We start from the raw sequence: 14,730 nt of genomic DNA on the forward strand, positions 1-14,730 counted from the left end.
ATTAGCCTCCTCCAACCTTCAACGTTGCATATAAATACAAGGTACCTCCTCATTTTGGCATCTCATCTCATTCATCTTTCTCTCTCTCATCTTGATTGGGTACGGATTTCTGGGCCTCTCTCTCCACACGTGCGAAAGGAAGATTGTCTTTTCTAGCTGCTGCGTTGACTAGATTTGACTAAAATTTCAGGAGACCGACTTTGACTAGCGTTGACCTTGTTTGACTTTGGTTTTGTGAGGGAGACTTTTATGTGGGCAGCCACAGTTTTGGGCACAAAAACTGAGGCAATTTGACCCCTGTGTTGATTGCCTAATTCAGGTTGTCATGTTGACTTTTGTTGACCATATTTGACTATTTACTTTAGGATTGTTTTGGGCTGCATTATCTCGCTGTTGGAGGCCGAGTTGACCAAGGTTGACCGCGCTGTTTTGGAGGTCAATTTCAACCATGTTGACCAACGTTGACTTTTTGGTTAGAGCTTTATGTTTTTGTTGTTTTCACTGATTAGTTTGGGCAAGTGAATATTGTAAATTGTGCTCTCTCTCTCTGCTGAACTTTTGAAGAATTATAAGAAAATTGATCAAGGATTTCCCCACATTGGGGTTTGTCCCTGGCTAGTGCCATATCTTGTGTCCTCTTGTGTTGGCTTGTCTTCTACTGTTATTGTTTGTATTCTATCTACGTTTTACTATCATGTTGATGTTATTGCTATACTGGATATGGTATTGGGCTAATAAAGAAAATTGAAGTAAAATTGCTCTCAACATACATCCCATTGTTATCCTAAAATTAACACTAAAAGTTAAAACGAAGCATATCCAATTCCATATTTTAATTCAAATTGGTATAGACAAGTTTTTTTTTCATTCTTTCTTTACTTTTGAAAAATTTCCTCATCTTTATTTACATTTGTAAAGGAATCTCATTGTATTATTGCACAAATAAAATAACAAATAAATTGGTTACTAAGAAAAAATTTCCAAAGATTTGAGAATTAATCATACAACGAGACAATTAGATCAATAATGACTCAATGACAACTGAGTTGTGTTCAACTACAAAGGCTTATAGGTTCATGTGGGAAAAGAAAAGAACTCGAATAAAGCAAACCAATAATAGAATTATTCCATGTTAAACTATATATCGTTGAAAAGGTATGAATGTTGAGGAGCTTCAAAAGGCCACAACCATATACCATAATCCGTTAACATTTATGATATAACAACCAATGTCAATCTAAACAAACAAGGGTCAACTTCGATTTTTTTCCATAAAATATTAAGTAGACACACCCACTTGTATTTTGATGATGCCCATATGCCCCAGTGTGTTCATCATTGGTATAGTCACATACAATAGCTTTGAGGTATAGATTGTATCTACAATTGCTCCTTTTAAGATCAGTGCATTTCTTCAGGATCCTTAATTACTCTCATCAAATTATAAGTATGTTATAGTTTAACTTCAAGATATTATGTTGTCACAAAATCTAGCAGGCCCTGAAAAGGGAAACCCCACAAGGCATAAACTAGACCAAGGACAATAATGAGGTAGTGGCCCACTATCACCACAACAAAAACCCCCTTCTCTTTACAGATTTTCACTGATGGGAGGAGTCCTATTAGGAGAGAAATCACTTATAATAGATATTCTATGGTTGAAATTGTGTGAAATGATCTCGCTAGGAGCTTTTCAAGAAAGACACAACTTAGGTCCAAGGCTTCACAAGGAAACAATTCGCTTTCTAATGAGATCTAGAAAAAGGGGCACAAGACCTAAGGTTTGATAAATTTGATGAGTGTTGGAGTAAGCAAAGGTCAAGTTTGGGAGAAAAGGTTTCTTACAATGTATACCAACTATCCAATGCTCATGAAACTTACAAGGAACCCCTTAAATTGAGGGAAGGAGAACTAGGGTTTCCCTCTTGTGCCAACAACTGAGCAAGGAAATTTATGGATGAGATTGAAGTGGACGCCTACCAAAATGATAGATTTTGTGGCAAATAAAATCCTCTTGATGTTTACGCTGTCCAACCCCCAAAATTATTCTTGCCTAGCGATTTGCACCAAGCCCTAGTTTCCTAACTTAGACTTCAAAGGGCCAAATTGAGGGAGAGAAAATATGGATAAAATTTAAGAATGATCACCAACAAATTGGACTAGTTCCTTGCCCCTTGGTAATATGGAGTTTGGGATGACAAAGATTAACCAAAATTGTTCCTAAGGAGGTTGAAATTTGATGCCCTAGCAATCAAATTTCAAGCATTTACCCACTCAATGGAAAAGTGGTTTTTATGGGAGAGCTACTAGGAGTTCTCCACTAGGAAAATTCATCACGTCATGTATGAGTAATGCATGCAACATTCATTTAGATAGCATTCAAAATTGATCTTCAACAAATTAGGGGATTAATTTAGCATAAAATAGATTTAATTATTCCATACATTAGACATTCAAGAAATAATTCAACAATTAAGAGCACTTACAAGATAACATGCAAGATTTTCATCCACTAGACCAAAGAACAACTCCAAAGAATATCCAAAATCAGCTCGAAGCATCAAAATGCATCCAAGATATCCAACTTTTCCACAAGAGATCAAGTGTGAGTTCCTCTAAAGAGGTTGAAATTCCAATGTGTGATGATGAGAAGTTACAATGAATGTCTCTTCTATTTATATAAGGAATAGAGAGACTTAATTTAGCCTACAAACCTCTCTAATCGTAAAATATTGTGCAAATAATAGCCTCGGTCACAAGACGACCTAGTAGCTTTTGTGAAATGAAATTAATCTCCAAATGATCAAGCCAAAATGATGATGTCAAGATAGCGTAAGCTTCTTTAGGGCTAACATTGAGGGCTTCAAGTGCCATGATGAGTGTAGAGGCCCTCTAAAATCATGTTCTAAGGGTTGGCCCCTAGATCTTTAGCAAAATATTTTGCAAGCTCCAAGTTTTGAGCTTGGGGCACAGACACGGGTCTCAAGAGTCTCCAGGTGGTGAATAAACCTGATTCTACTCCAACTTTGAGGGAACTGAAGATGGTGTTGGTCCTCCCATGTATCAAGGCATGAGACAAACCTCATCTGGGTCCAGGATCAACTGCTTGACCTTATAGTATTGCTAAGTCGATTGGGGGCATGCTGGTCTAGGCACATCATCCCATAAATGATATAGGGCAAAGTGCCAAAACTCTATGGGTCCCGAAAGTGCCCATGGATACAAATGACACTCTATAAATGTTAGGTGTCCCTTTGGAGGACCCAGACCTAAATTAAGTTGCCCAGACCTATAGATGGAACCACCTGCCAATTACACAAAATATCCAGTGCTACTACTTTCACCATTATGTACATTAATAATTATTTCATCTATGTGAACCAAGCTTGAAAGAATGGGCAAATTAACTCTTCACACAAAGCTTCTCTTCCAAAAGTGGGGCCTTAGTCATGTAATGGGGTTACCTCCCTAGTTAAGAGCAGTTAATAGACGATCCCATTAGGTGTTCTCAACCCCCAAGGGGAAGTGAAATGTCCTTAGTCCACCCTTCAATTGATAGGTCCCATGTGAATATTGATGGAATAGATGGGGGAAAGACTTTGTGGCCAAGTGCCATGGTCAAAGGGACTGTCTATGATGGATTACCTCGTCCTAGATGTATATGTGAGGAGGGAACAATCATGGATGCATGAATCACCTTAGCCTTTGTTTTTCCACCTCTCTAATTGCCTTTTTACTTTTTATTGGCTCTTCTTTGTATTACCGCTTGTAGCTCAAGGAACGAGAGCTTGCTTTGTATGATGTGTAGCAGTTATTACTCCCTTTAGGATGGGGCAGTTCATCGCCCACTAGGGGTTGGGACATGCAAGGGTTTCTCATCTTCTACGAGATAGGGCAACATTGGCCTAGGAACCAGGTGATGGCCATATGAGTGAAGTAGAGCATGTATATGTCAGGAGGGAACAATCATGGATGCATGAATCACCTCAGCCTTTGTTTTTCCACCTCTCTAATTGCCTTTTTACTTTTTATTGCCTCTTCTTTGTATTACCGCTTGTAGCTCAAGGAATGAGAGCTTGCTTTGTATGATGTGTAGCAGTTATTACTCCCTTTAAGATGGGGCAGTTCATCACCCACTAGGGGTTGGGACATGCAAGGGTTCCTCATCTTCTACGAGATAGGGCAACATTGGCCTAGGAACCAAGTGATGGCCATATGAGTGAAGTAGAGCTCATGCTTGGCTTTTGCCCACGTGCTACTTTGTAAGTCCCAACCATCTTTTGCATTTTGATTTTTCTTTTGTTCTTCTTTTGGCCAACATAAGCTCTTTTTGTTTCTTTTAGCTGCATCAACCTCCTAGGGTACTTTTCAAGGCTCTACCCAAGTATGAGGATGTGTGGGTGCCAAATCACAATGAACCACTGGTTAGTTGAACCCGTAGAACGAAAGTGGAATATGGGATTGTAATGTAAGATGGAAGGTGGTAAGTATGGAATAGGGAGAGACGGGGCTACATTTTCTCAATCATGGTTTCCCAAGTGGTGCCCCTTCTATACCCATTGGATTATCATGGGAGGTCTCACTAGACTAGGATTGAAAATTAACCCCCCATTTAAGGTGAAGGAACAAGATCACGACCAAGACCCTTCTTTCTTCCAAGTTACCCCATAATCTTATGTCAAAATGCCCAAATACAGACAAACATAAGCATCCAATTGCAAAATGAATAACACACCTTTTGATCAAAAGCCCCTCTTCCAACATGTGCTCTTGGAAAATGGGCGAGGAAACATATGACTAATGCAGATGGTAGAGATATGAATGGAACATCACATCGGCTACTAGTGGCTCTCAAGGGTGTTGGTTGTTGGATGGAAGAGATGAATAGGAGAAAATTTTCTCCTAGGGGTGACCCACTTTTGATGGGTAACTTGTTCATCACAAATAACTTAACTTTGTTGTAATAAAGAAAAAACAATCTTGAAAGTCATCATATATGACCTTAAGAGTGATACTTAGCCAATCTAAACTAGCATGTATCTAGTTAGCTTAAATTAGGATAGAATGGCCTAGACCAAGCAACTTGAAAATTGCAACAAGAAGGCAATGGTCAATCAAATAAGGTCAAATAGGCAAAATATAAGGTCCAATTTTAATTAATAAACATTTTTCAAATCATTATTTGATTAGGGTAATTGTAACAACTCAAAAAACTCCATCAAACATGAAATGTTCATCAAAGAAAGATGTGCCTCTCAACATAGAACAAGTTGACATAGCCCTTGAATGCAAACCATAGTTGGCGCTAGAGGAGGCCGGTTCTCTTTATTTACTATAGAAACATCCTTACCCTTTATGAGGGTTCTCTTCTCGTCAACAACATATAAAGCAAATTAGGCCTGCTTCTTTCCTTCTTTTTCCTACATACCTCCTATCCATTCTTCTCTTGGGCAGATAACTCTTCCAACTAAACAACCTCCGTAAAAGATAAAATGTTCATCATAGAAAGATGTGCCTCTCAACATAGAACAAGTTGACTTAGCCCTTGAAAGCAGACCATAGTTAGTGCTAGTGAAGGCCAATTCTCTTTATTTACAATAGAAACTTCCTTACCCTTTATGAGGGTTCTCTTCTCATCAACAACGTATAAAGAAAAATAGGTCTACTTCTTTCCTTCATTTTTCTACCCGCTACCTATCCATTCTTCCCTTGGACGGATAGCTCTTGCAACTAAACATCCTCCAAGGTGTTGTAATACCATGTTGGCCTTTTGATCTCACCTTGGCACTCTGAAGCAATGTTGTTCTTTGTCTAATTTGAGTCATTTTCAGCCATGTCATGGTTGAAAGATCCTTGAACCCCAATTACAATAGGATTAAGGAAATTTTAAAGCCTAAAATGGGCCTCCTCCTAAGGAAAATAATAAAATAAGAGTTGCAAAATTTTAAAGGAAAATAAAGAAAACTATATTTCTTAATTGTGTTTTTGACTTATCTTCTTGTAAGTTTACTGAAATTTCAAGTATGAGCACTCGTATGTGGAATTACATTCCACATCCAACGTTTACCCACTCTACATACTTTTGAGTAGACCCACACCAAGGAAAATTGAAAATTAAAAGAAACACATTTTTTCATGTATATTTAATTTTTCTCGATATGGAACTAAACTGCAAGAAGTTATGCAGAAGTGTTGTCGGGCCCAATTTGGGAAATCCTTCTGAGTATCGTCAACTCATAAGGGCTCTGGTGTTCTTGGTGAACTCTCATCCGGACATATGTTTTGCAGTGAACACATTGAGCCAGTTTATGGTTGAGCCTCATCATATACATTGGTTCGCTGCCAAGAATCTCTTGAGATATCTTCGAGGCACAATCACTTATGGACTGAGATACACTGCCGGGAATGTGAGGCTCCATGGTTACTCTGATGCAGACTGGGTTGGCAGTGTGGTGGATTGCAAAAGCACATCAGGATGTTGCTTCTCTCTAGGTTCTGCTTCAATATCATGGATGAGCAGGAAGCAGAAGTCAGTTGCTTTAAGCACCGCTGAGGCTAAATACATTGCTGCTAGTTTGGCCTCCTATGAAGTTGTTTGGTTGAGGAAGCTCTTTAGTGAGTTGTTTGGACATGTGCTAGATACCACCATGATCTTCTGTGACAACCAAAGTGGGATTCGTCTTTCTGAGAATGTCGCGTTTTATGATCGCTCCAAGCATATTGATATTAGGAACCACTTTATCTAGGATATGGTACAGCGGGGAGCAATAAGGCTGCATCATATTGGCACTGATGAGCAAGTCACTGATATTCTTACAAAGCCCCTCAGGAAGGTCAAATTCTTAACCTTTCGTTAACGACTTGGAATCGTGGAGAGACCCTCTTATGAGAGCCCTGTATGAGATGAATAGTGAGCTCTGGGAGCTCCGGGGGGCTTGAGGTACTTCTTGGAGCGATGAGCGACCATATGGTGACTCACCCTCCCCTAATGGTGCGTTGTGTACAGGGTGAATGGTTCACCTTCCCTTGTGATACCCCATGGTGGCATATGCATAGGCTGAGTTGTTCATCCTCCCCTATGGCATATGAGCAGGATCTAAGTTGCGGGGGAGCGCCCCCCCCCCCTCGAACCCGCTCCCGAACCGCGCTCCGAGCGGGAGCGGCTCGGGAGCACGCTCCCAAAATCGCTCCCGGACGGGAGCGATTTTCGGGAGCGCGCTCCCTTAAAAAAAATTGCGCTCCCTAGTCTGTCAGGGAGCGACTTAGGGAGCGATCGCTCCCGAGCTCCCGGAGCGATTTTTAATGCCCGGGAGCGATCAGGGAGCGATCGCTCCCTGATCGCTCCCGAGCATTAAAAATCGCTCCGAGAGCGATTTCAGCCGAGCCGGGAGCGGGTCGGCGGAAAAAAAATCCGCCGGACCCGAAATTTCAAAAAAAATTAGAATTTTTTATTTTATTTTATAAGCCCAATGGGCCAAAAAAATTTCATTTCAACTTCATTGAGCAAGAGATTGAGAGTTGGAGCAAGAGCAAAGGAGCAAGGAGCCAGAGCTGAGGAGCGAGGAGCAAGTGCCAAGGAGCGAGGAGCAAGCCTGCAGAGGTAAGTAACTTAATCATTTAGTTAGTTTAGCTGGTTAGGTAGTTAATTTGGTTAGTTTAATTTAGCTGTTTGAGTTTAAAGATCATGTATTTAAATTAAATTAATAAATTAAATTAATTAATCCCAATAAACTAAATTAATTTGCAGATTCAAGACTCAAACCCTACAAACATCAAACACCATGGACCTGGGGATATTTATTGGCATTTTCCTCTTCCTGGTCCCTTTTATGGTTATTATGGTGGTGGAGAGTAGGAAACGGAGCGGGCCTGAAACTGAAGAGGTGGATGAAGAAGCCGGAGGAAGTCAAATGGGTGAAAACCCCAGTGAGGAGGAGGTGGAGGAGGGTGAACATGACCCTCAAAAAACTAAACAAGACCAAACTCCACTGTGGAAATATGTTCAAAAGGCTGAAACAGGGAGAGGGGGTGGAACCACTAAATTTCATTGCCCCCATTGCAACACTGATTACACATGTTCATACACCCGTGCTAGAAGACACCTCTGCAGGAAAAGGCCATGGGATGGAGAGAAACAAATAGGAATCAAAACTTGTGCAGCGGTGTCAACAGCAGATAGAGCCAAATACATAAAGGAAGAGGAGGAAGCCCAATACAGAACAAAAAGATCAAGGGGTTTCTTTGAACCAAGCTCACAAAGAACTCCTTCAGCATCCTCCCAAGGCAGTGGATATGGACATGGAGGCACAGGGTCATCATCTTTACGCCGTAGAACCATATCAGATTCCCTTGATGAGGGGTGTAGGAATGATGTGGATTCAAAAGTTTACAGGTTTCTCTATGCATGTGGGATACCATTCAATGTTCTACGCTCACCTTATTGGCACGAAATGGTTTCTGCCATAAATGATGCCCCTAAAGGATACAAGAGCCCTGGGTATGACAAGGCAAGAACCGTTGGCCTTTATCATGAAAAAGCAAAAATATCACATTCTTTGAATAAAATGACAAGTTCTTGGACTGACTATGGGGTGTCCATTGTATCTGATGGATGGACAAATGTAAAAGGCAAGCCATTGATAAGTGTTCTTGTTGTGTCTGTTAGTGGTCCCATCTTTCTAGCTGCACATGATTACTCAGACAAGTTCAAGACCGCTATCAACATTGCAGAAGCATTACTTGAAACAATTGAGCGTATTGGCCCATACAATGTCATCCAAGTCATCACTGATAATGCTGCTAATTGTAAGGCAGCGGGAGCAATTATTGAGGATAAATACCCCAACATATTTTGGTCTGGATGTTTGGTTCACACATTGAACCTTTTGTTGCATGATATTGTCAAAAACAAAAATGCACAATACAAATGGATTGGTGATTTGTACAAGAAAGGCAAACAAATGATAAAATTTATTACAAACCATAGCAATACCCATGGCCTTTTCCGCAATCACTCGAGATTGGAGTTTCTGAAGATTGCGAAGACACGATTTGGTAGCTATTACCTCACCTTCAGGCGCCTTGTGAAGGTAAGAGAGGCATTAGCTAGCATGGTATCAAGTCCACATTGGCAGGTATTAAAGGAAAGGGCTACAAATGCAGCTGACATGGGAGGTTTTGAAATGGTGGAGGAGGCCGCTCTTGATGGGCAGTTTTGGACAAGTGTGAGGCAGGTATTGGATTTCACCAAGCCAATTTATCACATGATTCGGTTTGCAGATACAGACAAACCAGTGATTGGCGAGGTGTATGAGCAAATGGATACCATGTTGGGGCAAATAAAAGATATTGTTCATAATAGAGATCCCAACTTGTACAAACTAATTCATGATTGTGTGTGTGAACGGTGGAATAAGCTTAATGTTCCACTACATTGCTTGGCGTATATCCTTACGCCAAAATACTACTCTTCATCTTGGTTGGGCAAACCTGCAGCAGGGGGTGGGGTTAGGACCAAACCCCACTTAGATCAAGAGGTAACTAGAGGATATTTGGAAGCATTAGAAAAATTGATACCTGACAGGGAGGAATGTGCAGTTGTGCGCCTTGAAATAGGCAAATACCTCAGTGGCAGTGGTTTGTATGGTAACTTCCATGCAATGGACGACAGAGATAAATTTGATACTCTCACATGGTGGGAAACATATGGCGGCCACGGACTTTTGCCAAAATTGGCAAAAAAAGTTTTTTCACAGGTTGTAAATTCTTCTTCTGCAGAGAGGTGTTGGAGCACCTACAGTTATATACATAATGTGAAAAGAAACAGACTCAACGAAAACCGAGCAGAAAGCTTGGTTTATGTGCACTACAACTTGAGGTTGTTGAGCCATTACTGTGATCGGGCTAATGAAGATCCCACATATAAAATTTGGGACAATCACCCTGAGGACGACAATTTGGAGGATGGCATTGTACATATTGAAGAACTAGAAGAGGAGCTTGTAAGGGATGAAAATGAAGCAGCTGCAGCAGCCATGCCACCTCCACCTCCACCATCCAGTACTAGTAGCAGTGCTCGGGGCCCGAGTCTTGTTCCATTGCTGTCGCCACCTCCATCGACACCCTCGCGTGGAGGCTCTAGTTCTGGTCGTCGGTCTGTGCGGGAGACTCCTAGAAGACCACCACGACCTACTTATACTCCTGGAGACTCTCGTGGCAAGGGCCACTTGTAGATTTACAGTTTACTTGTCTTTTTTAGTTTCTATTAGACTTTGGTTTTCATAACTGTTGAGTTTTGAGTCCTTGACTCTTGACTCTTGACTCTTTCATATCATTATGACATTATGATATTTTTTGTAAACATTATATCACTGTGACAATGAAAATTTGAAGTTTGAAGTTGGGCCTTGGCAATTATAACTCATTGGTAATGATTGTGAATTATGAATATGATGCTTTGTGAAAGAATAAAGTTGTTTCATTTCATATCATTATTCATGTTTCATTTTATAAATTTTTAACATTTCATATCATGTTAACAGTTAGAAGTTAGGACTTAGAAATATCTTCGATATTACTTCTTGTAATGGTTAAACTTGGCTTACAAGTACAACTTTGGTGATCAATGATGATAAATGTTATTGAATTTTCAATTCTGAAAGCTTGAAGTTGAAACTTTAATATTGAATTTGATGAATCATGATTTATAAGACTCAATATGTTGCAGTTGTAATATGTATTTTACTAACTTATGGACATGGTTGATGACGATTATAATTTCTAGATGATTGATGTGATATGGTTCAATGATCAATTTATGTTTTTTTTATGTTTTTTATGTCTATTTCATCATTCTACATGTTTTTGTTGACATATATGTATCAAAAATTAAAAAATATAAAAAATATATATATTTTTAAAAAATCGCTCCCGGATTCGCTCCCAAACCGGGAGCTTCTGAAAATGGTCGCTCCCGCTCCCGCTCCCCGCTCCCAAGTAACATTGAGCAGGATGAATGGTTCACCTTCTCCTGCCGGCACATCCTACCCATGCAGTCCGGGACTTATGGGAAGAACCTCTCATCTGGGCAATGAGTAGGGAAATGAGGATAGGGACCATAGTACTACTGATGGATGCATTGTATACTGCGGTACTCCCTATGCTAGGATGTTGATATTGATCTGGGATCAATGGAAACTGACTACGAGTCAGTTAAGAGTGGTATGACACTCTCTGTTGTTGGAGACTGATTTCGGATCAGTGGAGAATGGTATGATACATTCTCGACCATTTCTTCTTTCTTCATGGTTCAACAAAGTAGTGCAGTGACATGGTTGGTACAGATTGACAGACAGTTTGGCAGGTGATGTTCTCCCTAGTTGAGAGGGAGTGTTAAATTTGGCAACTAGGGCCAAATATCACTTTGGTTAGCGCTTATGAGGCAACTGATATTTTCTTTGGATTCCTCTTTTCCAGAGGTGTAGGATTGATCTAAAGATCATCCCATTCTGACATGTACAAATGAAGTTATGAATTTATTTTGATTATGGGCAAATTGTCAAGGTCGACCAACCATCAAATTAGCCTCCTCCAACCTTCAACGTTGCATATAAATACAAGGTGCCTCCTCCTCATTTTGGCATCTCATGTCATTCATCTTTCTCTCTCTCATCTTGATTGGGTACAGATTTCTGGGCCTCTCTCTCTCTCTCCACACGTGCGAAAGGAACACTGTCTTTTCTAGCTGCTGCATTGCCCAGATTTATCTGAAATTTCAGGAGGCTGATTTTGACTAGCGTTGACCTTGTTTGACTTCATGAGGGTTCTCTTCTCATCAATAACATATAAAGAAAAATAGGTCTGCTTATTTCCTTCATTTTTCTACCTACTACCTATCCATTCTTCCCTTGGACGAATAGCTCTTGCAACTAAACATCCTCCAAGGTGTTGTAATACCATGTTGGCCTTTTGATCTCACTTTGGCACTCTAAAGCAATGTTGTTCTTTGTCTAATTTGAGTCATTTTCAACCATGTCATGGTTGAAAGATCCTTGAACCCCAATTACAATAGGATTAAGGAAATTTTAAGGCCTAAAATGAGCCTCCTAAGAAAAATAACAAAATAAGAGTTGCAAATTTTTAAAGGAAAATAAAGAAAACTATATTTCTTAATTGTGTTTTTGACTTATCTTCTTATAAGTTTACTGAAATTTCAAGTATGAGCACTCGGATATGGAATTACATTCCACATCCAACGATTACCCACTCTACATACTTTTGAGTTGACCCACACAGAGGAAATTTGAAAATATATTTTTCAATTGAAAATTAAAATAAACACATTTTTTCACGTATTTTTAATTTTTCTTGGTATGGATCTATTGAAAAGTATGCAAAATGGGTACTCGTTGGATGCGAAATCTAATTTTACATCCAATGAGTGCTCACAATTGAAATTTGAGTAAACCCGTAAGGAGATAAGTGGAAAATACGATTTTAAAAAATAGTTTTCTTCCTCCAAATATATTTACGCCTAGGGATGACATCATCATCTTAAATCTTGTTGGTTCTTTTAAAGCTGATTTTATTAGTACATTTTTCATTTTGAGGACCATTTTTAACCTCAAAATTCTCTTAATGGTTGTCCTTCTCATACATTTTTTGCCACTCACTATGGTTGATTTTTCAGAGGTATAACACAACCCTCCTTATTGACTTTCAGATCTGATTTTTATTCTGAAGTGGGCTAGAAATGTCCCATGTGTAGAAAATCCACGAAATTCTGCAACTGCTAATATGAACAATCTAAAGCTAATTTATTTTCATATAGACACATAATTTCTCTACTCATTTTGCAGCAGAATAGGAATAGAAATAAATTCTTATTCACACAATTCAACAACACAATTTTTCTAGGGAACCCAACTGGGAAAACCCTTTGCTTGATTGACAATTTTATTGATAGAAGAATGAGCAATAGATCTCTTACAAAACACTCCTACTTCAATAGAGAATACAATGATCTCCTAGCGTGAACTAAGCTTGAAACAACCTGCAAGATCCCTAATCCCTATGCCTTCTTGCCTTGCCTAGACGAGCTCTGAAATCCTTGTGCAAATCTTGGAAATAGCATCTTATTTCCTAGTGCATTCCCAAGGCAATTCTTCCCTCCATCAACTTGCACAAACCTCCTACTTGACTCGCTCTCTCATAAGCTAACACATAAAATTCGTGCTCAAGAATGAATACAATTGTGCCTTCGTTGCTCCTTTTCAAACAATTCGAATGGCCAAATTTGGCAAAATTATATTTTAGGAAACCGACTTTGTGATTGATTGGGTTTAACTGAGTTGAACTAACTCATGCAACTCTTCTCATCTCAATTCTAGAACTTGAGATTCAATCACTTGTCCTTTTCCCAAATTAACTCGCACTAAGAGACAAGAAACCCAACCTCCCACTTCAGCGCATTAGTTAACTGCTTCATAACTCATCCTAACTTTTAGGAACGAATCCTAAACTATAGGAATTTGTCCTAAGTTATAGGGAACTCGATCATACTAAGGAGAAGTTCGTTCTGGTCCCTTTGATTAAGGCACAAATCAACGAACCTTGTTCGTTACTATTTTCAACACTCCCTCTTAGCGAGGAAGGTGCTTCTGGAAGAATATCGTCCACTTGGATTTGTCTCCAATACTACCATGTTCTCCACTGCTGCAGACGCTCCTTCTGAACTAGAATACTTCTCTACTTTCCTCTGCAAAACCTGATCTAAGACCTGTTCTTTCCCACCATGTTTTGTGAGTCCATCACTTTAGTCATAAGTGCCATGTACCATGTGTACCTCTGTGGCTGCTTCTTTTGGCTAGAAGTGATATTGTAAGATCCAACTCTCTTATGATATCCCTTAACCAAATCCTCAGCTCACTTGGCTCGAACTCTCGCTATACTAGGAGTCTCTAGCTGAATAGATGCCTCCACTTGCCCTGGGCTATGCTCCTCATCATCTTGCTGGTCAACCCAACTGCCAACTAGCTTAGATTGAAATTGAGATACTGGCTAAAGCTCCATCTTGAGAGCTCTATCCTACTCTTGCTCAACCACCACTTCTCCACTCTGAGAACTGCCTGCCTTATTGCTCAACAGTCAACACTGCACCTGTCTCTACGTGCAACTTGTTGAGATTCTTCACCCTCACACCTATGTGCTTCTTACATCTAGAAGCTAAGTGTTGGAGGTACGCCTTACCGCCGATGAAGATGATATCATATCCCTTGTCCTCAAACGTAGCTACCGAAACAAGATTTTGCATCAATCCTGGAACATAGAGAACATCTCTGAGATGAAGAGGATTGTTTGACTCCCTCTGAAAATTGACAGTACCAACTCCTCTAGCTCCATACTGACCATCATCTCCTAGCTCAATCTGAAACTGCATGTCCTTCTCCTTTAGGTGGCTGGAACTCTTCTTGTTCCTGGTCATGTGGAAGGTGTTGAAGAATGTAACTAGTATTAGTTTTCATAATTGTATTTGAGTCATGATGTAATATATTTGTCAAGAGGAAGAAAAAAAAATATTTTATGAGCATGGGTTTCATGCTCTATGTATTTTGTTTCTAGGTCAAGCCTCCATTAAAGGCTTCTAGGTTTGTGTCATTCTTATGTGTCTTATACTCCATCAAGTTGGCTTCCAAACAAGTTGTCAAGTCAGCCTCATATTAGAGCATCGAA

At 39.8% G+C, this 14,730-nt stretch overlaps 1 protein-coding gene across 2 annotated transcripts in view; it reads right to left on the minus strand.

Annotated features, from left to right (window-relative positions):
* LOC149139789 (beta-glucosidase 42-like) overlaps positions 1 to 14,730 on the minus strand; it is a 185,715-nt gene that overhangs the window by 140,822 nt on the left and 30,163 nt on the right. The gene's annotated exons all lie outside the window — the stretch shown is intronic.

The sequence above is a fragment of the Pinus tabuliformis genome, chromosome X, assembly GCF_031772625.1.
Source record: "Pinus tabuliformis cultivar Carrire ecotype Pingquan chromosome X, CPIR1, whole genome shotgun sequence".
Classification (NCBI taxonomy): domain Eukaryota; kingdom Viridiplantae; phylum Streptophyta; class Pinopsida; order Pinales; family Pinaceae; genus Pinus; species Pinus tabuliformis.